The sequence below is a fragment of the Talpa occidentalis genome, unplaced genomic scaffold (assembly GCF_014898055.3).
Source record: "Talpa occidentalis isolate TD23 unplaced genomic scaffold, MPIMG_talOcc4v2.1 talOcc4.13, whole genome shotgun sequence".
In the NCBI taxonomy this organism is placed as follows: domain Eukaryota; kingdom Metazoa; phylum Chordata; class Mammalia; order Eulipotyphla; family Talpidae; genus Talpa; species Talpa occidentalis.
The window spans coordinates 76,387,997-76,413,729 of NW_023601322.1; the positions used below are offsets into that span (position 1 = coordinate 76,387,997).

General features: G+C 37.2%; 1 long non-coding RNA gene and 1 pseudogene across 1 annotated transcript; both read left to right on the plus strand.

Moving 5' to 3' along the window:
- On the plus strand, positions 1-5,316 carry LOC119242922 (inosine triphosphate pyrophosphatase-like; annotated as a pseudogene).
- Positions 5,317-7,213: 1,897 nt separating this feature from the next.
- On the plus strand, positions 7,214-25,651 carry LOC129145638 (uncharacterized). The gene is made up of 6 exons (XR_008551484.1): positions 7,214-7,277; positions 7,688-7,818; positions 9,221-9,283; positions 23,039-23,146; positions 24,670-24,745; positions 25,427-25,651. It is a non-coding gene; the product is annotated as an uncharacterized LOC129145638 (long non-coding RNA).
- Positions 25,652-25,733: the final 82 nt, after the last annotated feature.

Consider the following 25,733-nt stretch of genomic DNA (forward strand, 5'->3'; position numbering starts at 1 on the left):
ATGTGTGAGCTAATTGAGAAAGGTAAATTGGTTCTCATAAATGAAATTCCATAAGAATTTATAAGTGGTCATTTCTTGGAAATTGTCATAACAGTGTTGTTCAAGGTGCAAAATATGAGTGTTTGGGGGGAATGATGACACTTTCTCTTACTGGTCTCCTGTGGCCTTAGCTCTGAATCTCATTGGATAGAAAAAGTCCAAAAGAATAACCTCAAGAGAGGAATAAGAATAAATGTCAGCCTCGTAGCTAAGTGATTTCTCAGCAGTGCTTTCTGCTTTCATCTCCCAACTGGGCACAAAGAGATTCAAAGGAGGCTTGGCTGAGGCACACCCAAGAAATGAGTGAAGGGTGGAGCACTACATTCTTAAGACCTTTGCTAGAGTTCTGCTTACCACACCCTCCATTCTACACCACACTTTTATTTTTCCAGACTGCACTTCCCACGTCTACCTTTACAGAACGCCAACAGGGATAGCAACAGTGCCATCTGAATCAGATTAAGTTTAAATTAAGTTTTCAGTAGTAGCACAGAATTGGGACTTCATGATGATGTAGCTATCAGAGGCAGGTCAAAACTTGTTATAGGCATGTAGAGCCAACTGGCCACACCATATAAGTAATTACTCCTTTGGCACCTAGGTAAGTGTTTCTCAAAGTGGGATCCTCAGGACCCCTACATAAGAATTTTTACTGTGCACAACTATTAATGGAAAATCTCGATTTATATGGAATCAAAATCCCTGAGGGTGGGGGCTAAGAATCCACATTTTGAACAAGACACGAGATTCTTAAACATACTAAAGTTTGTAGCCTGCTATGATGTGGGATCCCCAGGCCTCCTTATAGTTCTCAGGACTATTGTCTTGGTGCCCAGAGTTCCTGCTGGTCAAGCTTAAAGTACTATCAGGCAGGAAGCCTCTAACCAAGGCAAAAGTCCTGGTATGAGGAACATACTGAGAAACCAGTATCTGCTGAAAACAGCAGGCAGATATTATGGCCAGATTAGCAAGATCAGCTAGAATACCTTACTTGTAAAGATTAGCAGAAAGTTAGGTAAGAATAAGGACTAAAGATAGTATGCTTTGATTAGTGGGTCTATGGAGCCCCCCAGCAATAGCCCTTGGTCACTCTACCCTAGCTTGCACCAGACAATAATATCCCCCAATATCGCATCCCTGATAATGTATCCCCATGCATGTACATTCCCCACTCTCTTGCCCATTTTCTTTGAACCTGGTTCTAAATAAATACAAGACTGCCCTTGGATCAGGGATACACCTTCTTGATGTAGTCCCTGTAGGCTTCTTATTGCTCCACATAGACTTTGAGTAATCTTTCTCTCATCCCACACAGCTTCCAATACTGCCGCTTGGAGAGGCAGCACTATCCTAGTCTTCCTTGATAACTGAGATAATTCTAAGAATTAGGACTGACTTAATTTCATTTATTAATTAAATTAAAACGAACAGTGAAACTAGTACACTCTTCTACTGACATTTACTATTCTCAAAAATATAGATAGGGCCTCCCTAATGAAGCACGGGGTTAAGACGCAACCTACGAAGCTATCCTCAGCAACTGCAGCACAAGTTTGATTCCCAGCCAGGGAGCTGCCCACATGATGCAACAGACCTCTCCTGTCTTGGCTGCTGCTCCCCTCAGCAGTGTATTTCAGTCAGTCTGCCTGTTCTGTTCCCTACTCTGTCTCTGGTGAATCCTCTCACCACCCCCCCCCCACATCTCTGGCCTGTACCCCAGCTCTTGTATGCATAAATTTTTAAAAAATAATAAATAAAAAGTTCTAGGGATGTAATATTGACTCTATATTTGAAAGTTGTAGGAAAATAAATCTTCAAGTTCTCTTCACAAGAGAAAGAACTTATAACTATGTGATGATGAATGTTAACTAAACTTATTGTGTTTACTTCACAATATATACATCGATCATATCATTATGTTGTTATCTGAAACTAATATGCTAAATGTGAATTATATCTCAAATTTAAAAGGACTGGATTATTTGCCCTGTGGGATTATCTACAATTTGTATTTTGCAGATTTCATTGCTTTAATGATTCTTCAACATGCTTTTCTGTCTTCTGTATGTCCTGTGAAATGGTAAATTGGTCTTTCTTTGGATCTAGAGAATTGCCCAATACAAGTTCAATTTTTAAAATGTTTTTTATTGAAGTAACAGTTTATGACATGATGTAGGTTTCAAGTGTGCACCATTATAATCTGGCATCTGTGGATGCTACATTGTGATCCCCACCAAAAATCTACTGTTTATCCAAGTTAGGTTTTTCTTTTGGAACAAAAGTACTTAGTAGATGAAATCATGTTCTTCCAGAAGAAAAAATATAATGCTTTTCTTTGTTTCTGATGTTAGCTGTTGTTGATAATGAATTTTTAAATTAATTAAATCTTTAGAAGTTCAAAACGTAGTAATTCTAATTTTATCATGGTTTCTTCCTTTGCTAGCTGGAATACTTATATGAAGAAAAAAATTACCATTAAGTTATCTGGTGCTGCAATGTGCATGTTAAAGGTAGGAGAAATGAGTTTTTGTTACTTTTAATTTTTGATTGTCCAGACTTTTTAAAGGATGGTTGAAGAGTAAAGATGTCTATACTCGGTTCTTTAGAAAGTCTCGCTAAGAAAAAGTAACTGAAATAATTCAAATACAGAAACTTATTCCGACCAGAAGCAATCTTCACCTCTGCAATTTAATTCCTAATCACATCATTGATATTATGATCTACAAATCAGGACATAAAGTGTGACTTTACATATTTTTTCTATTTTTTACTTTTTTATAAAATTTATTGAATTTCTAAAATTCCTATGAAGTTGAATGTATATGTGTGTGTGTATATATATATATATATATATATATCATATCTATATAATTCCTAGCCATCTGAGATTTTTGGTTTAATATATATGAAAGTATAGGTGGATTACAAGAAATTTTTCTTTGCATCCACAAAAGGTTTGGTAGAGTTGAATATGGGGATGAAGGAATTGTGCTAAATACGGTTCTCTTACACGGTAATTGTTTATGTAGATATTTTCTGTGTGTTTTTGGCTTCACTTATGGTTTGGGATCATTGGATATTTGTAGCTGGGCTTTTTCTTAGGTTATTTGTTAATGACCCAGCAATGTGAGATCCAGAAACATGCATAGTAATTCATGCTCTTCTCTCGTTGCTGCATGTCTGTGAACATTCCATGTCTGTGAACATTCCACAAGAAATTTGTTTTTTTTAAGATTTATTTTATGTGTTTATGCATACAAGAACTGGGGTGCAGACCAAAGGTGTGGGGTGAGGGGTGAGAGGATTCACCAGAGACAGATTGGGAAGCAGAACAGACAGATCTATTGAAATACACTGCTGAAGGGAGCAGCGGGTAAAACAGGAGATGTCTGCTCCATCACGTGGGTTAGCTCCCTGGCCAGGGATCGAACTCATGCTGTAGTGGCTGGTGACCATTTCATAGTGCCGAGACTTAACCCCTTGCACCACCTGGAGATCCTCCACAAGAAATTGTAACTCTGCTAAACATTTCTTCACTAGTAAGAAAGATATTGGGCTTGAGCAGAGATTAGTCAACAGTGGTCCATAGATTTTACATTTTTAAGTTGTCAGATTTTTAAATGTTATGTAAGTACTTATGCAGTACCTTCAATCTTCCCTCTTGTCCTGCAAAGTCTAACAGATTTTCTATTTGACCTTTTCAGGAAAAGTTCACCAACCTCTAGGCCACAGTAATGGTTTTCAAACTGTTTTTAGTCACAGAACTTAAAAAAAAAAAAAAAGGGAAAAATCTTATTCTAAAACTCTTTGCTTAAACAAGAAATGCATATTTATTTAAATTATTGAGATTTTTAATAATGCTCACTCAAAAATTCAAACAGGAACATTGCGGCTGTTTTGATGAGCATGATAAACTATAAGGAGGAACAACAATTGTGACATTGGGGATTGTAGAGAATCATTAGTCTTAGAGAAGATTCAACCTACAATTTATTCCTGTGAATTTTTTTGTAGGGTGATTTGAAAACTAAAATCCTGTTTAAAGCAGATAAGTGGTTATAAATAGTAGCAATTTTTTTCAACAGCTCACCTTGCAATCCAGGACAGTCTGAAATTGAACTGATCCAAATTCTTGAAAGAGAAGTAGAAAATTTTGATTTTACTTGCAACATTAAAAAAGCTCTCATAATCAAAAAAATAGTAATCAAACAAGAAGCACCAACAATTTAGACTAAGAGATAAAGCGGTCTACATATTTTAACACTTTCAATGTTTTCTTATTGCACCACTGACATCTTTCTGAGGAGCAGGCACAAACAGAAGAGTTTACTGCTGCAACTTTATGAGTGGACAGAGGCAGCTTGATCTTTAAAGGTAGTCATGAAGAACAACAAGCTCCTTGTTCCAGGGTTCCTTAACAAAATGTTTAAATATATACATGTGAGTTATAATAGTTAGATATGATAGATATGAGAGTTAAATCTTTATTCTGAAGTTTAAGTAGAGACAAGGTAACTTGATATCACAGTGATGTTAGTTAGCGTAAACTGATGTTACATTTTACGAAGGTTTGTATTAGAAAGTTAAGATGAAAATTGGATAACCAGGGTTCACCATTGCAGACTCCTTGGCCTGGAAGAGCATCATATTTGTCATGGGGAAATCCCAAGAAGCTGGAGGTCGTCATTCAGATTTTAGGAGATAAGTTTCCATGCACTTTGGTGGCACAGAAAATTGACCTGCCAGTGTATCAGGGAGAGTCTGATGAGGTTTCCATGCAGAAGTATAAGACAGCTCACCAAGTACAGGGTCCTGTGCGGTGGAGGAGTCCTGTCTGTGTTTCAATGCTCCTAGAGGCCTCCCTGACCCCTCTATAAAGTAATTTCTGGAGAAGTTAAAGCCTAAAGGTCTCTACCAGCTCCTGGCTGATTCGAGGACGAGTCAGTCTAAACCCTGTGTACATTTGTGCTCACCACTGGGGACCTAAGCCAGCCAGTGCACCTGTTCAGGGGCCAGACTTCGGGCCAGATTGTGGTGTCCTTAGGCTGCCAGAGCTTTGGCTGGGCCCCCTGCTTCCAGCCTGATGAATAGGAACAGAGACGAACACCATCTACCATCACTTCCAGGCCTTGTAGGAGCTGCAAAAATACTTCAGCAGCGTAACTCCTCCTGGGGCTGGGGATGACCTCTCTGACTCAGGATCCTGAACAATTCTGGCCCCCATCAGACAGACATGCCTCTAAGAACTTCAGACAGACATGCCTCTAAGAACTTCCTTCTAGTTACCACTTCCTGGGGTCGGATAGCCTCACCATCCCTGTCTGGAGGAGCAGCTGGCTCTGCTTAGAGAAATTTAGGGTAAGGGACACTATTCTCTTTCTCGTAGGGACTCCGTGATCTTTCCTAAAGCCTCCAGGCCAGGGACCCTGAAATGATCTTGTTTTTTAATCTGGCCCTGGGCAAGATAAAGGTTTGAGGGGAGAACCACACAGATTGGCTTAGATGTCTTGACAGTGCAGCAAATAAAACTTCTGAAAGGTACTTGCTTCCAAAATAAACAGGATATATCTGCACTGAAAAAAAAAAAGAGAGAAAAAAAGAAAAAGAAAATTGGGTTGCATAAAAATAGTCTTGAAGATCCCTGACTTTCCCATAATGTAGATTACATATGGTCTTGGCTATGTGATATATTTTGTGCCATTTAAGTTTGGGGTTTGCTCAACTAGAATGTACTCAAAAAGAATATCAAATCTGGACATTCTGCTTTTAAGATAACCTATCAAGAAACTCTTTCAGTGACAAGAGGTGGGTGGAAAATTCTGAAATTCTATTTGCTTCCAGTGTTTAAATTTTATTGAAATACCTTGACAGCCTTGCAGGTTGTTATATGCATCAATTGAGTAAAATAAAATGCACACTCTTGGCATAAGGTCTAAAACATCAAGTGCTTAATAAATATTGCCTATATTTGAATTTGTGACTCACACACATATGTGTGTTTAGTGTTAAAACAAATGATCAAATCATTATCTGTAGATTTGTGTAAGTGTATATATATATATACACTTACATATATATGTTTACATATATATTTATACATATGTATGTTACATATATGTTTACATATATGTTACATATATATGTTTTATGTCTACATACATACATATGTTTTATGTCTACATACATACATACATAAATTTATACAGAGAGGCAGGAAGAGGAAGAAAAGGAAGAAGGAAGAGGAGCAACAATTTGGAATAAGAGATAAAGCTGTTTATGGTGTTAAAATATATAAACATGCATCTATACGAAATGTTTGATCACTTGCTCTGGTCTTTTTCAGGTGGCATTTGCTTTTTGAGTCCTCCTATCATCTATCTTCCTGTTCATTTATCCAAGAAATATTATGCTGTTCTAGGGGCTGTGTTTTATCATCAAATAAAATAGCCCAAATTCTCTTGTCCTTATCCGAGGGCCCTTAAGCTCTAGATGGGGGTGAGAGACAACAAAATGAAGCACAATATTAAATTGTGTAGTATGTAAGATGGTGAGAAAATCTATGAAAACATATTTTATTTAAAGGAGGAGGAACATAGGGACAGGGAGGCAATTTTTAAATATGGTGGTCAGGGAGGGGCTCACTCAAAAGGTAGATTTGTACAAATACATGAAGGAGGTAAGGAAGCAAAATACAATGGCAGCCTTGGAAATTACATTCCAGGTCTAGATAGGAGCTTTATAATATGCTATAGAAGGAGAGAGGAGGCTAGGGTAGCAAGGGGAATGTGGTAATAGTTGAGGTTAACAAGGCTAGTAATGTGCTTCTTTAGCTCCTGTTGGTCAAGCTAAGGCCTTCACTTAGAAAGTCATGGGACACCATTGTTGACTTTTAAGCAGAGAAGGTGTGATCTTCCCTAGATTTTAACACATATTCCTCCAGGATGGACCTCATGGAGTCATATCTTATGTGCAAGTTAGGATCTCAAGTTAAGTTTTACGTAAGACACCCATTTGGTACCCCCTCATAGTATAACCCTTTTAGATTTGCCTTCTGGTTTCCATTACCATATTTAAAATAGCTAAAAACACTATTTTAAATGGAATATCAACCAAACATTTCCAGAGACTTTCAGGTTCCTCCATGGACCCACAAAACATTGGCTGAGGACTTGTGAGCTCTATGAGCTTAAAGACAGTACAGTGCCTGCATCTTGTCTGCCCCTCAGACCACTCCTCAGGTGGGCCTGATTTTCATGTTTATTAGCTAGAGGTGTTTATGTCTGATTTCTTTAGTCTGTCCTCCATCATATTTTTTTTTAAGATTTATTTATTTATTTATTTATACAAGTACTGGGTACCGTCAGAAGCATGGGAGGGTGAGAGAATTCACCAAAGCCAGAGCGGGGAACAGAACAGGCAGACTGACGAAATACAGTGCTGAGGGGAGCAGTGGGCGTGGCAGGAGAGGTCTGTCGCACCATGTGGGACCCTCGCTGGTGGCCGGGGATCGAACCGGTGCTGCAGAGGCTGCTGGCAGCTTCGCAGCCCAGCACTCAACCGCTGCGCCACCAGGGGAGGCCCTGTCCTCCATCAGATTTTAAATATATGTCCTGTTATGCTGCTAATGGCATCTCATTCCTTCATCTAGCTGCTTCTTAGGGATCCTGATGGTATTCATTTGGAGGCATTATCTCCAATTCAGTGGACCTGAGATTTGATTCACCACACTTGAAGATGGCTAAAGTCTTCCTTCTTGTCACATGATATATTCTTTCAGAGGTAACTATGATGAAATTGTGTATGATTCAAACTGCAAATCTTGGTTATGTAATTTTAGCATTAAAATCATAGTTTAAGTTTATCATATGTGTTTCTCCCTCCTATTTCAGGCTGGTAGTCACATCATTTGTATTTCTTTGCTCCTGGATTTTGTGCAGAGTTGGGAGTAGAATCATCTTAAGGATTCTACTTAATAGCCATTCTTTCATGGGTGAGATTCTTTTGGCTTTCCCCTCAGATGAGCATAGGGTAGAAAGGAGTAAAGCCTTTGAGCCAAACAATGAGAGGTGCTGTTTGTAGAAATTGTGAAGGGCACTAAGATGTGTGAGTCCTATAATAATTAGAGTTGCCCTAGGTAACAGTCTCCAAGGAACCAGACCCTTAGACGTTAGTCTCAGCTGCTATAATAAGCTAGGGCATCTGATAGAAGCAGAGAGCAACCATACCTGAAGGGGCATGCTTATAGGAATGGTGGATGTATCAGCAGAAACCATTGTGAAACATTGTGGACCATTGTGGACTTCAAGGGCATCCCAGATCCTTGACACTGCGTGTGATTCTAGAAAATATGAGAGGGACCATATCTCAGCAAGCTCTTAGAATTACTTTGTCACTATCCACTCCAAATGGAAGAGGGACTCAAGATGACCTTGAAAAAAAAAAAAAGAAATGTGGCATGACAGTCATGTGAATTAAAATTCATATACAATCCCCCTCCTTTAGGCAATAATGATCTTTGAAAATATTTTAAAATAAATTCTTTTCTGCAATGACACTTCTGTTTTATATAGAATTTTTAATAAGAAGGTACTTGCTGTTGCTTCTGGTCCTTGTAACTCACGAACTTATTTCATTAAACATGGTTCTTAGCAGTCACATTTATTCAACTGAAGCATGTGGATAAAGCTGACATTCATCCAATAGAAAATTTCCACCCATTGATTTTATACCCTAAGGAAATTGCAAGTAAGAATTAGGGTTCATAGGGTGTTTGAATATTTTTAAAACATTAATTATCACCAAACACTGAAGGACTAAATCAGACTAATGTCTAATTTCATCCATTTAAATATATTTAATCTTTAAAAAAAATGATACTTAGATTTGATGCCATCACATTTAGGTTTAATCATTATACATTATTCTTCTAATAGCAGTGCAATTGGATACATAATTTATCTTTAAAATGTCTGATGTCTGATGACTTACACGTAATGTGAACTTGGTAAAATTGTATTGGTCTTTGTTTCTGTTATCTGATAAAATTAAAATAAAACCTAACTCACAGTGTATTTATAAAAGTTCGTATGTCTTTTTGTTTTGTATAAATTTAATAATTCACAAGGTATAATGCCAATATATATTAACACATATTCATTTAATGGGCTTGTTTTTATTTCAGTTTTTGCCAACCCAGTATCCTTCTTTGGGATAATCATCTAACCTCTCTACTACAGTAATCCTAGTAAGTCTTTATTATTTAAGTAAGGCTATTTGTTGTCCATAGTTTTCTTAATGTACAGACCACAATTAAGCATCACTCATGTGATGTTAAGAAGGTTAATCATAACCCTCCTGGGGAGTGTTGCCAGAGGAAGCAGGAAAGATGCTCTCACTGCTGCACATCTCCAACTGCAAGGACCTTATGAGCAGCCCTCTCAAAAGTGCTGGCCACCATCCTTCCAGTCACACACAGAAAGTCTGGGAATGAGGAGAATGAAGTTGTAGTGATGGCAAGAGAGAAACATTGTTGTTACTTAAGTATCTGAATCCAGTAATTTTTGGAAAGCCACCCTTAGATTTTTCAGTTACGAGGCATTTTATGCCATGTTTCACAGTCTAGTTTATGATGAATTTCTGGTGCAACCTATAGAATTTTCACTAAAAAATTAACTGGCTTTGAAGTTAGACCACATGTAAATAGTCCCCACCTTTTTTACTTTCCAACACTGTGACTGACTTTGGACAAGTTATTTTAATCCTTTGTGCCTCAGCTTCCTCCTCTGTAATAAAGGTACAATAATAATACCAGGCTTCTTAAGAGGGGAGGAATAATTGAGATTGTGTGTGCGTGTGTGTGTGTGTGTAATAGCACAATGTCTGGCCCATTATAAGTGCTCAATAAATGCAAACTATTATCACATTAAATATTATACAACCTGAAAAAAATTAACTGGTTAAGATTAAGTGCATTTATCTCTTCACTATCACTGCTTTGGGTGATGTGTCTGTAAAGATGTCTTTGATGTGCAAATCCCGTAGTGTTTCGCCTATATTTCCTTCTATGTATTTTATGGTTTCAGGTCTTATGTCTAGTTCTTTAATCCATTTTGAGTTGATTTTTGTGTATGGTGTGAGGTAGTGGTCAAGCTTCATTCTTTTGCATGTAGCTACCCAGTTTTCCCAGCACCATCTATTGAACAAACTTTCTTTGCTCCAATGCATAGTCTTTGCTCCTTTGTCAAAGATTAGTTGACCATAAATCTGTGGGTTTATTTCTGGAAAGATAAACAGCTGGGACTACATCAAATTAAAGAGCTTCTGCACAGCAAAAGAGACAATAACAAAAACAAAGAGAAACCCCACCAACTGGGAGAACATTTTTGCACCCAACACTAATGATAAAGGACTGATCACAAAAATGTGCAAAGAGCTGATGAGACTCAGCAACAACAAAGAAAATAATCCAGTCAAAAAATGGGCAGAAGAGCTAAAAAGAAACTTCTCTGAAGAGGAAATGCAAATGGCCAACAGACATATGAAAAAATGTTCAACATCACTTGTAATCAGGGAAATGCAAATCAAAACTACCATGAGATACCATCTCACACCAGTGAGAATGGCACATATTAAAAAAACTAGCAACAACAAATGTTGGCGAGGATGTGGAGAAAAAGGAACTCTTGTGCACTGTTGGTGGGAGTGCAAACTGGTCCAACCACTATGGAGAGCTGTGTGGAGATTTCTGGACCTACTAAACATAGAGCTTCCATATGATCCAGCAATTCCACTCCTAGGTATTTACCCAAAGGACACAGAAACATCAATTCCAAAGAGCACCTGCACTCCTATGTTTATAGCAGCACTGTTTACAATAGCTAAGCTTTGGAAACAACCCAAATGCCCAAAAATAGATGACTGGATCAAGAAGATGTGGTACATATATACCATGGAATATTACTCAGCATTCAAAAAAGATAAACACATGCAATTTGCAGCAACATGGATGGCACTGGAAGGGATCATGCTCAGCAAAATAAGCCAAAAAGAAAAAGAAAAATACCGGATGGTCTCACTCATAGCAGGAATCTAGAAAACTTAAATAAGGGACCAGGAAAATGAATATAAGAAAGTGAAAATCAAAATCAACAAAAACTATGAACCAGAGACACTTTTTGGGGGGGGGGGCGGGAGGGGAAGGATTGGGGTCAGAATGGGGCGTTTGCAATTGTATGGGGGAATATAAAAATAAAATTTAATATTTGAAAAAAAAAAAAAAAGAACAGGACATCCCCCTTACACTGTTTTATAAGAAATATGTTTTCTGTAGACTTAAAAAGGGTTGAAATGGTAAACTGTATGTTATGTGAAGTTTGCCACAATTAAAATACGTTTCTACTGTGAAAAAAAAAATAAAAAAATAAAAAATAAAAAAAAAAGATTAAGTGCATTTAAAACAACCAAATGGTAGTTCAGAAATTTAAAACAAAAATGAAGCAAAGCAAAGGTGGGGAAATACAGCACTGGAATTAAATGGAACTCAGAGAAAAGTGAAGAAATTCTTGGTGAAAAATAGAAACATTAAAAAAAAGTGAACACATAAATTCTTGTAATTGATGACAACAGCAGCACAAAATCCATGAATCAAAAGTTGCCAACTAGTGGCCCAGACATTCTATTTTTTTTTTTTTTATGGAATCTTTGATTCTGGCACTAAAACAAAAACTCCATGGATAGCACCAACCAGTAGATATTCTAAATTGGCAGAATTTTTCTTAGCTATTTCATTACATTAGTCATAAATTTTCTGGAATATTTTTTTAAAGTAGTGTTAACAGAATTATATAAAACTTGAATATTAAGTTTTCAGTTTCCTGAGAATTTTATACACATAGAGCAGATATTTCTACAGACACATTATAACAGATATTCAATGGAATGGAGTTCTGGTCTAAGTCTTTTAGTGTATGTAACAGTAAAATGATAACACATTTAAAATCAAATTATATAATACTTAAAAAGGAAAATAAATTATCTTATAGCAATTATATTAATATTGTAATTTGTATTAAAACATTGTTTCCTTTTAAATACAGCTAGTTAATTCTAGTCCTCAATCAAAATTTAAGTGTAAACTAGGTGAAAATATGATACGCAAAAATAGAATAAATGATATACAGCACAGTTTTTTTATTATTGATAACTTATAAATGCATACACAGTCTGTAAATATTGGCCTTTACAAACCTTAAGATAACTTTATTACTTTTTCTCTAAAGTGAATTCAGTAAGAATCCTTTGGAATGGAAGTGTGCAAAATAGTATAGAAGATTGCATGCAAACTGTACAAAATAAGTGAGTGAACCTATTTGAATATATTGTAACTAGTCATTTCTTACTATATAATACCAACATTACCAAATAATTTAAGGAAATATTTAAACAGTTTAATCCCTACATTTTTTATTTGCTGTTCTATGTCTCTAAAATGCCTGTGACTTAGATTACATATAATTACATTCATAGCTACTATCACTGAGCTCTTTTAAATCAATAGATAATTATGGTGGTATTAAGTTCACACATACACCACACAGATGTCCAATGAATGCAAGAATCCTTTATTTTCTGTGGCTTTTCTAAACCATCCATCAAGTACTGGGACTGGAGGAGAATTTTAACAATAGCTTATTATCTTCTGTTTTAAACAGTATCTTTCAATTTAAAAAATGTCTACTACATTAATATTCTCTTACTTCAAAGTTAAGCTTCCTACAAGCCTTTTTCTACCTTTCACTTTTCTCTTTAAACTGAAATCAGAGTTAAGGGAAATGTTACCATCCTCAAAGCTTACGGCAATGATTTTCCTAGTCTCATGTGATCTTTGTATCAGACTTTACAATGGAGAGCACAGGAAGATGCCTTTGATCTTTTTACTCACCTCTCCAACATCCCTGTAATTCAAGTGGAGGGAAGTCAACCTGTGTGTGTGGTCTATTGGAGCTCAAATAGAGACCATCAGAACATGTCTACTGTACATCCTCCAGGATGCCCGGGACCATAGCCTGGCAAGGGGAAAGTGAGAACACAAGGCACAGGGCATAGACCAATATTTCCATGATGCCTGTGGCTTTCTCCTTCCTCCAGTCCAAGGTCAATCAGAATAGGCTCTCCCTTCTCTCTTACAATTAGGACTGCCCCTATCTTATTTTAATTTTGTTCTATTCTTGATTTGTGATCAAATTCCATGATTCAATCAACAAAGCTTGGCCCCAGATATGTTAACACAATTCTTTTCTCAGGAAAGCCTGGCTTTCAAGCCCATTTTTATATTACTAACTCAAAAATCCCATTCTGAACTTCAAATGCTAAACATTGACTCGTCTTCCTCTTGGCATCCTTCCTGTAACATCAAAATCTGTTCTGAAGAAAAATAATACCTGTGGAAGAGCAAAAGGAGAAGAGTCACATAAAATCAATTTTTGAAAGGATAAAAAGATACTAATGTATTTCAAATACATATATATTTACATTATGGTTAGAACAAGGCAACAGTTGTTTACTCAGAAGAAATGAAATGTCACATATGCACTGTTATAATCAATGACAACATCAGGTTAAATGTGTTTAAACATTGCAAAGGTTGAGGGATATGGAAAATACTGTCAATTGTAATACAAATTTTACCATATGAAAATCGAAAGCGAAGAGAGTGAATATATTTATATGTGAGAGACAGAGCAGCCAAAAGATGTTAAAAATTTATCTTTTATTCTAGAAAATACATTATATATTCTACAAATATATTTGTACAAATATATTCTACAACAAATACAAATATATTCTACAACATATACTGCATATCCCATTCATAAATATAAAATTAGCATATGTACCAATTAGATCCAAAAATGTAATTTTACTTATTAACCAAAATCAGGGAAGATACTAAGTTATGGTATATGTCACCTGCAATATTTAAAATAATCCAACAAGCATTATCATTCTTCTTTATAAGTAGTATAATATGGAGCAACTCACCATCCCTCTTAGAGGGAATACTCCCTATCCACTAACTATGCATTCCTTCTTAGTCTTTACTAACAAATTTATATATGAGCTGTCTTCAAATAACACAATAATCAGTTGGAACCATGTATGAATTTGAAGAATATTTGTCATGGATTAATACAGAGATGGATTAAATGGTTATTGGAACTTTGCTTCCTATTTCAGAGAAGGACAAAAACGTCCCTATGATGAATAAGTTCTTTGATGAGTAATGGCCTTGTGTTGGGTGAAAAATGGAATTTCAAATTTTTGTCTAAAGTTTTATGTGGATGCTGAGTAGGCAAAAGTAGAATTGCTAGTTATTAAGTTATTCTCTTTCAGCTCCAAACCCATCCTTCCATATTCATTATATTCATTTCACATAGTAGGATTGAAATTCTACAAATCACATTGCTGCTTTGTACTAGTTTCCTATTGAGTCAGCTGATATCAGGCACTGGAGAGAGAGACTCAAAACTGTGGGAAGAAAATGAAACTTGTTCCATTCTGTTTGCCTTGTATTTTTTCTTTGTTCCCATAAACATCAACTTATCATGCTTTTGAAAAATAGTTTCAGCAAAGGAAACTGTGGTCCCTTTCTGCAGCAATGTTTGAAACCACTTTATATTATTTCCAGCTCTTTAGAATCAGCTTTATACTATCTTCAGAGACCTTCATGCCAGTCATATGGTGCCTTCCTCAGAGATATGAGTTTTAGCTCCCTGAACTTCCCTCCTTCAAAGCTCTTATTTTTAATAATTATAATCCTTTCCCTTTGTTCTCCCAAATCTAGGGGTGATAGATATTTCTTGTTATTGTGAATATAATGTCCTTTATAATAATAAGACTATGTTTTAGACATTTTCTAAAGATATTATCTATATTATTCATTTAACTTTTTTTAAAAAGTAAGAAAGAAAACCGTGGTAGGGAATATTATACTCCTCACTCACAGACAAGGAAACTGAGGCATAGAAAAAATAAGTAACTTATTTTTAAAATAATATTTTAAACTTTAGACCTGTCAGAATATTTCTCTTAGCTGACTTAGGTGATGTATGTTTATGGGATTCATGGTCATATCAGTTAGATTTCACTGTAGGAATAGAAACCCATCCAGCAAAAGTATTGTATGGAGGGTTAGGTCTTACAAACTTATTGGATGAACAGTGAGGTAAAGTCTCACTGTTTTAACTTTTTTAACTTTTAATTTGAGTTTAAAAAAAGTCATAACCTGACACTATAATCCAAAATTCAGGAAGCTATTGATATCACGCATAATTCTGGAAATTGTTGCTGTTGCTACATCACTATTATTGACACAGCTGCTCTGAAACAAGTACTTTACATTGGGATACCTTTCTCTTCATACCCTACTCTTACAAATTTTTGTTGCCTTTGCATCACAACTAACATAAAATTCCTGTATGTTTCAGATATAGTAAGCTGAATAATGGTCCCAAAGATGCCCACATCCTGTTAAAAGATAAACTGAAGCACATTAACATTTTCAAGAGTTTATTTGAGCACACCTGCACCCCTATGTTTATAGCAGCACTATTTACAATAGCTAAGCTTTGGAAACAGCCCAAATGCCCAAAAATAGATGACTGGATCAAGAAGATGTGGTACATATATACCATGGAATATTACTCAGCATTCAAAAAAGATAAACACATGCAATTTGCAGCAACATGGATGGCACTGGAAGGGATCATGCTCAGCGAAATAAGCCAGAAAGAAAAAGAAAAATACCGGATGGTCTCACTCATAGCAGGAATCTAGAAAACTTAAATAAGGGACCAGGAAAATGAATAACTATAAGAAAGTGAAAATCAAAATCAACAAAAAACTATGAACCAGAGACACTTTTTGGGGGTGGGGGGCGGGAGGGGAAGGATTGAGGTCAGAATGGGATGTTTGCAATTGTATGGGGGAATATAAAAATAAAATTTATTATTTAAAAAAAAAGTTTATTTGAGCAAACATTGGTTTGAATTAGGCAGTGATAAACCAAAAGTAGTTAAGGGGGGAAAGGTCTTTTCACAGAGCAGCTGGGAAGGCAAAGCAAGGAAATTATTTTATTGGATATAGTTTAAGTGATTGCCTTATTTGGCAAAATACAGCTGACTCTTTTAAATTGGATATTCTTAAATTTCTTTGTGTGAAATATGAGAACATTTACAGAAACTGACTCTGACTTAGGTTTCAGATTGCTTACATAGTCTGCCAAGGCATTAGAACCACCTCAGTCTGATGATCTCTTTGTTTAATAATTACTATAACAACACTAAACTCAGGACCTTTGATCTTTACAGGTTAAAGGGACTTTACAGATGTGATTAAATTAAAGATCTTGGGATGGGGAGATGATCCTGGATAATCTAGATAAGCTCCCAAGAGTGATGTAATCACTCATATCTCTGAGAACTCCCTATTATAACGATAATAGGGAGTCAAGAGGCTCAGATTCAGAAAGAGAGACTTGAAAGATGGTAAGCTGCTGGCTTTAGAAAAAAAGGATGGGGACATGAACCAAGGCATGCAGGAGACCTCTAGAAGTTAGAAGAGGAAAGGAAGTGGACTCTTCCCTAGAACTTTCAGAAGGAATGCAGCCTTTCTCACCATTTTAGTACTTCTGATTTCCAGAACTCTAAGAGAATATATCTGTAGGCCTTTAAGCACTAAATCTATGGTAGTTTGTTATGACACTCATAAGAAACTAATACACCAGGAAAAAAGTACAAAATCTGACCCAGGAGAGGACAACATGCATTCAAAAAGAATTGTGAGGCTTTGCTGACAAATACAGAGAAATCCAGGAAAGTTGTATGGAGTGACCCAACGAATGCCATGATCCTTGTTTTTCCATATAACCTGTTTAAAATCCATTCCCACACAGCTGCCTCAAAGAAAGTCATTACCAGATTTCAGCAAGGCAGACCAACTCATCAATATGGAGAAGAGAGGTGGCTTCTGCTGGCAAATGAGACTGTAATACTTGTGGGTTCAGAGTTCTTGGCTCATTCCACTCCAGCCTAACCTCATATTACAGTTCTCAGGAAACTGCTTCTTAATCAACCCCTTACTTTCACATTAGAGTCCTAGAGAGCCTGGGTAGTTCTGTGACTGCAGCATCAAGCTGTCTGATTTTTCGCTTATTTTGCTACTATTCAAGCTCATTTTCACTTGTCACTGAACCTGTGTCTCTACTCCCTCAAGTACTGTGTACTTTCCCCACATCACCACATAATTAGTCAGATGTATCCAGCTTCCGCTTGTCCATCATCTATAGTCTATTCTGAACTTAACAAAATTTCACCTATCTTTAACATCCAGTTCATATTTAATTTCCTTTTTGAGTTCATTCCTCATTATTCTCTTTAGAGCAATCTATACTTCTGAGTACTCATTATACTTAATGTCCATTAAGTTATTTTAGTATTTGATTATATAAGAAAATTATTGCTATTCACTATCCCATTTTAAGTAAACTTAATTATTGGATTGTGCCTACCAGTAATGCATGAAGGGCAGAAAGTCATTAACTTGACATTGAATGAATAAAAGTAACATAATAGATAGAGGTAAGTAGTTTCTGTCATTTCCTAAATGAAAAAAATTTTTAGGATTTTTCTAAATTTCAGAAGTCAAATTGGCTGAAGGTGCGTGATTTTGACTTTCTAGGCATTTTGATTTTCGTTATAGTTTGCATTTCAAATAAATCTTTAAATACCCCATAAAAACAGTCCACTTACACAAAGCATTAGTGAAAAATTAAGAATTTGCTGAAAATTATATAGGCGACATGGAGCAAAGTATTTAAATCAAAATGTTAAAAAATAATTTGGTAAATTCTCATTATTGCTATCTGACTTTTGAACGTTTTCCTTTAGTCACACTAACCATTTTCTTTTTTTAAAAAAAAAATTATTTATGCAAGAACCGGAGTATAGGCCAGATGTGTGAAAGGGTGAGAGGATTCATCAGAGACAGAGTGGGGAACCGAATAGGCAGACTGGTGAAATACACTGCTGAGGGGAGCAGCAGGCAAGACAGGAGAGGTTTGCTGTGCTATGTGGGTTGCTCCGAAGCCGGCGGGGATCTAACCAGCACTGCAGAGGTTACGGACAGCCTCACAGTGCTGTGCTCAACTGCCTGCACCACGAGGGAGGCCCTAACCATTTTCTTTATCCTCAATGCAAAACCGAATGGCCCTCCACTTCCCTCTCCCCAAGTTGCTTCTTCTTTCACATAGGAACCTGGGAACTAACCCAAAATCTCCTTATAAGCTCATAAAAATAGTATTCAGTGAGGCTGTTTTTCCTACAGTTGAAATGTTGTGCTAAAATGTAAGTTGCTTTAAAAAGCAAATTTAAATTGTTACATCAACAGAGTTGGCTTTCTCTAGGTTTAAATGCATAGGTGGTTATAGCTAGGCTTAGATCTCTTGATGATATAATTTTATAGCGCTCAAGAAATTACTTTTATATCACACCTTAGTTACCTTTCTTTTTTTTTTAAGATTTATTTTATTGATACAAGAACTGGGGTACAGACCAGAGGCGCAGGAGGATGAGAGAATTCACCAGAGACAGGGGAGCAGAACAGGCAGATGGACCAAAAACACTGCTGAGGGGAGCAGCGGGCAACACAGAAGAGGTCAGCTGTGCCATGTGGGTATCTCCTTGGCCAGCAGGGAATCGAACATGCATTGCAGAGGCTGCGGACAGCTTCAGAGGACTGTGCTCAACCTGCTGCACCACTGAGGAGGCCCTTTAGTAACCCTTTCAAGACATTTTTTTTTCTCTTCCTTTGATCTTTCTAAATTCTCTTTAATATTCACAACAATAGTTTTCCTTTAAACCCCTGATTCTCTTCCTTCTGTCACAAAAGGAACTTGTTTCTACTAATTTTTCTAAATTTCTATTTACTTTGTGATTTAATACACAGCCCTAGATATTTTAAGATTTTGCATCTAAGAGTAGCAGGAAGTTGTTCAATTCAGAGAAGTTATTTCTGTAACCTATGGGGTGCATCTTCCTTCATCTCCCAAATCTTCATATTTCCTCCACATCATTAACTTGATGTGCAACATCAACTCTGATTCCTGTTAGCTTTTATTTTCTCTTTCAATTAATGATGAGGAGCAATGGGTGGTGAAATGCTGGGTAAAAACATACCAAGTATACACCGTGTTCACCACCAGTCTCTAGTGCAACAATGCAAAGAGAGTGAGGAGTAAGTGAATCATACCAAAGTAGAAACAAAAAGATACTAAGTGAAAGCAGATTCATGTTTGAGAGAATTGGAATGTTTATATTCTAAATAAAAGGAAAAGCAACTGACTTGGAGAGTAAAATTGATCAAGAAGTCACAAGAATTAACATCTTCTGGGCCTCCCGGTGGCACAGTTGGTTGAGCGCGTTGCTGTGGAACTGTCCGCAGCCTCTGCTGCACCAGCTTCGATTACCAGCCAGTCAGGGAGATTCCCACATGGCATGGCAGACCTCTCCTCTCGTGCCCGCTGCTCCCTTCAGCAGTGTATTTTGGTCATCTCCCTGTTCTGCTCCCTGTTCTGTCTCTGGTGAATTGTCTCACCCTCCTGTGCCGCTGGTCTGTACCCCAGCTCTTGCATAAAAATAAATAATATTTAAAAAAAAAAAAACTTTCCCTTGAATTACTCTTGGAGCAGAAATCATTTTAAAATAAAATCCCCTAATTTTTTTTAAAGATTTATTTATTCATGCATACAAGAACCAGGGGATAGGCCAGATGTGCGGGAGGGTGAGAGAATTCACCAGAGACAGAGCGGGGAACAGAGCAGGCAGACGATCAAAATACACTGGTGAGGAAGCAGCAGGCGCGACAGGAGAGGTCTGCCATGTCATGTGGGTGTCTCCCTAGCAGTGCTGCACTCACCCCCTGCACCACCAGGGAGGCCCCATCCCACTAATATTTTTTTTAGAAACATTGTATTATTCATAGGTGTACAGTCACCCCCTTTCAAGTGTATTTTGCCACACCACATGTACTAGCAAGGCACCCATAGTCCTTCACCATAGACCATTGCACCCCTTCCCACTCCCCTTGTGGTAGCCATAATTCTATAGGCACATTTCTGTGGTTTGCTATTGGTTTGGCTTTTAATGACCATTTGTTTTGATTCTCTTTAGTCTATATATTAGTGAAACCATCCAGTGTTTGCCTTTTTATCTCTGACTTATTTCACTTAGCCTTATCCCCACCCATGTTGTCACAAATGGCAAGTCTTCATCTTTTTTTTTTTTTCCTATATAGCTAAATAGTATTCCATCCTGTATCTATACCATATCATAGTCCACTCATCTCTCCTTGGGCACTTAGGTTGTTTCCGTAATTTGTCAACTGTAAATAGTGTTGCTGTGAACATATATTTGTAAGCTGTTTTTGCATTAAGCAGAGTCACTGCTATGAGTTATATGATGTTAAATTTAAGTTATGATATACTACCTCCAGAAACTTTTGGGAAATTTAAATATCAACCTCATTTTTCAAGGGAAATATAAATGACCCCCCCCATTATTTATCGCTTTCTCATTTACTCAATAAATTATTTCCTTTGGATTTATCATAGAGATTCCAATAGCTACTTATGTGACAACTTTGCCTTCCTTATAAGTGCAGCTGAAATTACAGATTAAATATCAAGTCTCATTTGTTAGCTGCCCTCCAAAACAAATTGTTGAAACAGAAAGACTAGAAAAATGGGTAATCGCTGATAGACCTAAAGCAGACAGGAACAAATTGATCTCACAATCCAGAAGATTTTAAAACTCTAAAATTGCAAAGATAACCCCCCGCATCCAAGCTATCAGTTTGTTTTGTTTTTAAGCAGAACCTAAAAATAAGAGCAAGATTTGAGTGCAGCAGGATGCAAAATGAAAATGTAGGCAACAAGAAGTAGCAGGAGAACTGAGGCAGTCTAAGACATTGATTCTTTTTTTTTTTTTAAATGATTTATTTATTTATTTATAGAAGCACTGGGTACAGTCAGAAGCACGGGAGGGCGAGAAAATTCACCAGAGCCAGAGCAGGGAACAGAACGGGCAGACTGATGAAACACACTGCTGAGGGGAGCAGCGGGCATGGCAGGAGAGGTCTATTGAGCCAGGTGGGACCCTCGCCGGGAACAAACCAGTAGTGCTGCAGAGGCTGCGGGCAGCCCCGCAGCCCAGCGCTCAACCGCTGCGACACCAGGGGAAGCCCAGAGAGAGAGAGACATTGATTCTTGCATTTACCCGTGTGCCATTCCCCAGCCTGCTCCCACTGCCACCTACGAATGGGTGCTTTTCACTTAGAAACAGTTACCTGACACATGTCCCCAACTGCTCTCCCATACTGTACAATCAATGGAGATTGGATTCCAAATCGGGACTTTCTTTACTGCTTGGTGAATAAATTATTTGGGATGATATTATTTAAACTTGTTACATTAATTGAGAAATATACAATTAGCTTTACATCCATGGGTTCCACATCTTTGGGTTTAACCAGCTGAGGATGGAAAACACATCCTGTGTAGCTGGCCTACAATGGTTGCGTCGGTACTCACTGTACAAACTTGTTCTTCCCTGTTATTCCCTAAACAATACTGTATAGCAACTATTTACACAGCATTTACATTGCATTAGGTATATAAATAATTTAGAGATGATGTAAAGTATATTGATGACTGTGTGTAGATGTATGCAAATATGATGCCATTTTATATAAGGGACTTGCACAGCCAAGAAACCACAGGGGGGCGGGGAGAGGAGGTTTGCTGGACCCAATAGCCCAGTTACCAAGGAATGAAATTTTAGTATTTAAAAATAGGAAGTTAATGGTTAGAAAAATGGAATTCTGGGGGTCTCCCTGGTGGTGCAGCAGTTGAGCACTGGGTTGCGAAACTGCCCGCAGCCTCTTGCAGCGCCAGTTCGATCCCCGGCTGCTCCCCGGCCACAGGAGGAGGGTCCCGCATGGCGCGCAGACCTCTCCTGCCGCCCGCTGCTCCCCTCAGCAGTGTGCTTCGGTCCTTCTGCCTGCTCTGCTCCCCGCTCTGGCTCTGGTGAATTCTCTCACCCTCCCGCGCTTCTGACTGTACCCAGTGCTTGTACAAATAATAAATAAATAAATATTTAAAAAAAAAAAAAGAAAAATGGAATTCTGTATTAACTCTTTTACGATATCGGAAGACAATAAAAGAGGAAAAAATATCAATCTAGCAAAAGTGACAAGAAAAAAGAGGAAACGTTATAACATATTTTTTTCACTTCCACATTTATAATTTAAAGGGCGGAAATTAGCATAAATGTCCAATACTAGTAGAGAAAATAAATTAAGATCGATCCATAAAATGGTGTATGATACTTTATTATTTTTAAATATTTATTTATTTGTTTATACAAGCACTGGGTACAGTCAGAGGCATGGGAGGTTGAGAGAATTCACCAGAGTCAGAGGGGAGAGCAGAGCAGGCAGACTGACGAGGTACACTGCTCAGGGGAGCAGAGGGCGGCAGGAGAGGTCTGCGCGCCTTGTGGGACCCTCACCTGGCAGCTGGTGGTCGAACCGGCACTGCAGAGGCTGCAGGCAGCTTCGCAACCCAGCGCTCAACTGCCTAGCCACCAGGGAGGCCCTGATACAACTTTAAAATGAGAACTCTTATACTGACATATGAATGCCTCCAAAATCTTTGCCTTGGTGCACCAAGTCCAAATGTCATTCCACTTCAGTCACACAAGCTAGTTCCTAGGGTAGTGCAGAATAAGAACAGAAGACTGAATATGGATAATAAAAATTAAATTTACTGTGTATCACAGTGGGCAGCCTTAATTAGAATATCACTGAAACTCTTATGTGCCATATTTCCTCCCTATGGTACCCAAAGGTGATTTATCTACTCCTCTTCCTTGTCCTTCCTTTTTAGTAACACTTCTCAGGCCGGTTAGCTTCAGTTTTAAAGTTTGCTGTGCTTTTAATACAAGAAATGACTTCATTACCATCTTCTTGGACAACTTGAAGCTCCAAAGAGACAGTAAGTCTCACTTTTGCCTTGCATCTTACTAGGGAAATAGTTATGAGTTTTAGCAGAGATGTGTACCAGACAGAATTGATCAGGCATTTATTCCCCATTCATGATGGAACTAAACCTCTGAGTCTGCAGAAATACTCTAAGCAGCCTTTGGGCTCTGAATCTAAACTTAACTGACACAGGGCATTGGGCAGAATAAGACTGTCTTCTGCTGGGCCATGTTTTTTATCTTGCTCTTTTCTTCAGTGAGCAGAATAGGCAAACCATGCCCATACACTTACTAACCATGAGGTTTGTACTTACTCCATGGAGAAGCAATAGGACAGAAGTGGTCAGAAGCTTTCTAGGTGTACAGACATGTATACAATATATATATATCATGTAATATGTATTATATACATTGCATTATATATTATATATTACATATAATATATGATACATTATCTATACATTGCATATAGTGTGTGTGTTTGTATGTGTGTATATAGTCTGTGTGTATGTGTGTTTGTGTGTGTAGGCAGGCACAAGTTGACCCTTAAATAATTCATTCTTTTTTTTTTTGTCCTGATTCTTTTTTTTCTTAAATATGAGGTATTTTCCACATTATGTTTATTGAGATAAAGTAGGTTTACAATATTGTATCTGCTTTGGAGGTTGTAGGTTTAAACCTCTACAAATGTATATTTCACACCCTGCCCACCACCAGTGCTCCAGTAAACCACCACCATGTTCCATTGAGCTCCTTTACTCCCCCACTCACATCCATCTGTCTGCCTTTATTTTGTAGTCAGATGTTAAAAGTTTATTATTGGTTTGGTTTGACTGACTCTTTATTATATTTCTCTATATTTCACATATAAGTGAGACTGTCCAGCAGTTTCTTTCTTGTCCTAATTGTTAGTCTGCATCACAACCCCAAATTCCTGCCTGTAACATCGGTAAATGCAAAGTAGATAGTCAGGTATATCAAGTCTTGTCCTGTCTTTGAGTTAGTAAGTATTTCATCCGCATTCCTATTTTATCATCATAATACTATTAATATAGGGTACACTTCCTGTCATTTAGGATATCCTAAAATCTCTGTCAAGGTATAATTTGAATTTTTTCACCTTCATTAAGGTATAACTAACAATACATTTTTAAATTCTTTATAACTATTTAAACTGATATATTCAGTGTACAATATGATATATTTTGACATAAGTTAATATCCATGAAAATATTACCCAAGAATTTCACTGTGCTCCCTTGTAAAACATCCTTCCCTCCTATTTTCTGTTCTTAATTGACTACTGATCTGCTTTCTGTTACAATGGAATGCTTTGCATTTTATAAAATTTCCTACACAAGTATGTAAATTTTTTTTTTGGCTTCTTTCACTCATTGTGATTGTTTTGAATCTCATCTATGTGTTGCAAGTGCCAATTGCATATTTCTTTTTATGACTTAATGGCATTCCATTTACCACTCTTGCTTTTTTCTAATTACCTGTTGATAGACATTTATGTTGTTTATGTTGTTTCCAGGTGTTGGCTACTACAAAGCTGTTTGAGACATTTGTGTGTAAGTCTTCGTAAGGGAGTTTGCTTTTATTTCTCTTAGGTAAGTGGTTCAGGAGGGATGGCTGGGTTATATGGTAGATACATATTTAAATTTTAAGGTACTGTCAACCCATTTTCCAAAAAAAACTTGTACCATTTTACATTCCTACCAGCAGCCTGTGAGGGTTTCCAATAGTTTCTCTCCTTGTTAACAATAGGTATAGTCAGTTTTTAATTTTAGCTATGTGACAGCATCTGAATGTGGTTTTAATTTGCATTTCTGAAGTCATTAATGATGTTCTAAAGACACCAAACTTTTATTAGAGTCAGAAGCATGCTAGCAGCTACTTTGCAAATAATGAATACTTTTCTGTTGCACATGAAATCATCTCGCTCCAGAACTGTAGAGTGTCTGTGCTGAGTCTTTTCTTGGTGCTGGCAGAAGACATATATAGTGTCCTAATCTAAAAATGCTAGCACCATAGGACCCGCCATGACATATGGCTCCAGTAGCAGTAGTGCTTATAATGCAATCTCAACTCCCCCAAAGAACCCCATTCAAAAAGGACAGCCTTCCACGTTACCTGATAAATGGGTTCACATCACCTTCCATAATTCATCCCACTTTTATAGGTTAAATGGGGAGATAAAAGGAAATTGTATCCTTTTACTTTTTTGAGGGTAGTATTAATTCCTGCATTTCTACATAGAATGTCATACTGCTTCTCATTTATTGTCTTAGTGAAGTCAGCAACATCAAGAACTTGGTCTTTCCTCACCTCGGGCCTTACTCCACAGACCAGGGAACCAGCATGAAGATATTTGCCAGCAACCAAGTATTTCCATATAATTTACGTACTTGGAGACTAGGAAAATGACATACTGTTCCCACTGAGAAACAAATGTTGAGCCAAGACACTATTCATCACTCTTATAGAGGAGCCATGATGGTTGATGGAGTTTTTGTTCCCTATATTGGAGTCAACTCAGATCCCATGTCAAACTACCCCCGAAGGTCTGACTATTCTACTTTCCCCAGTGAATTCATG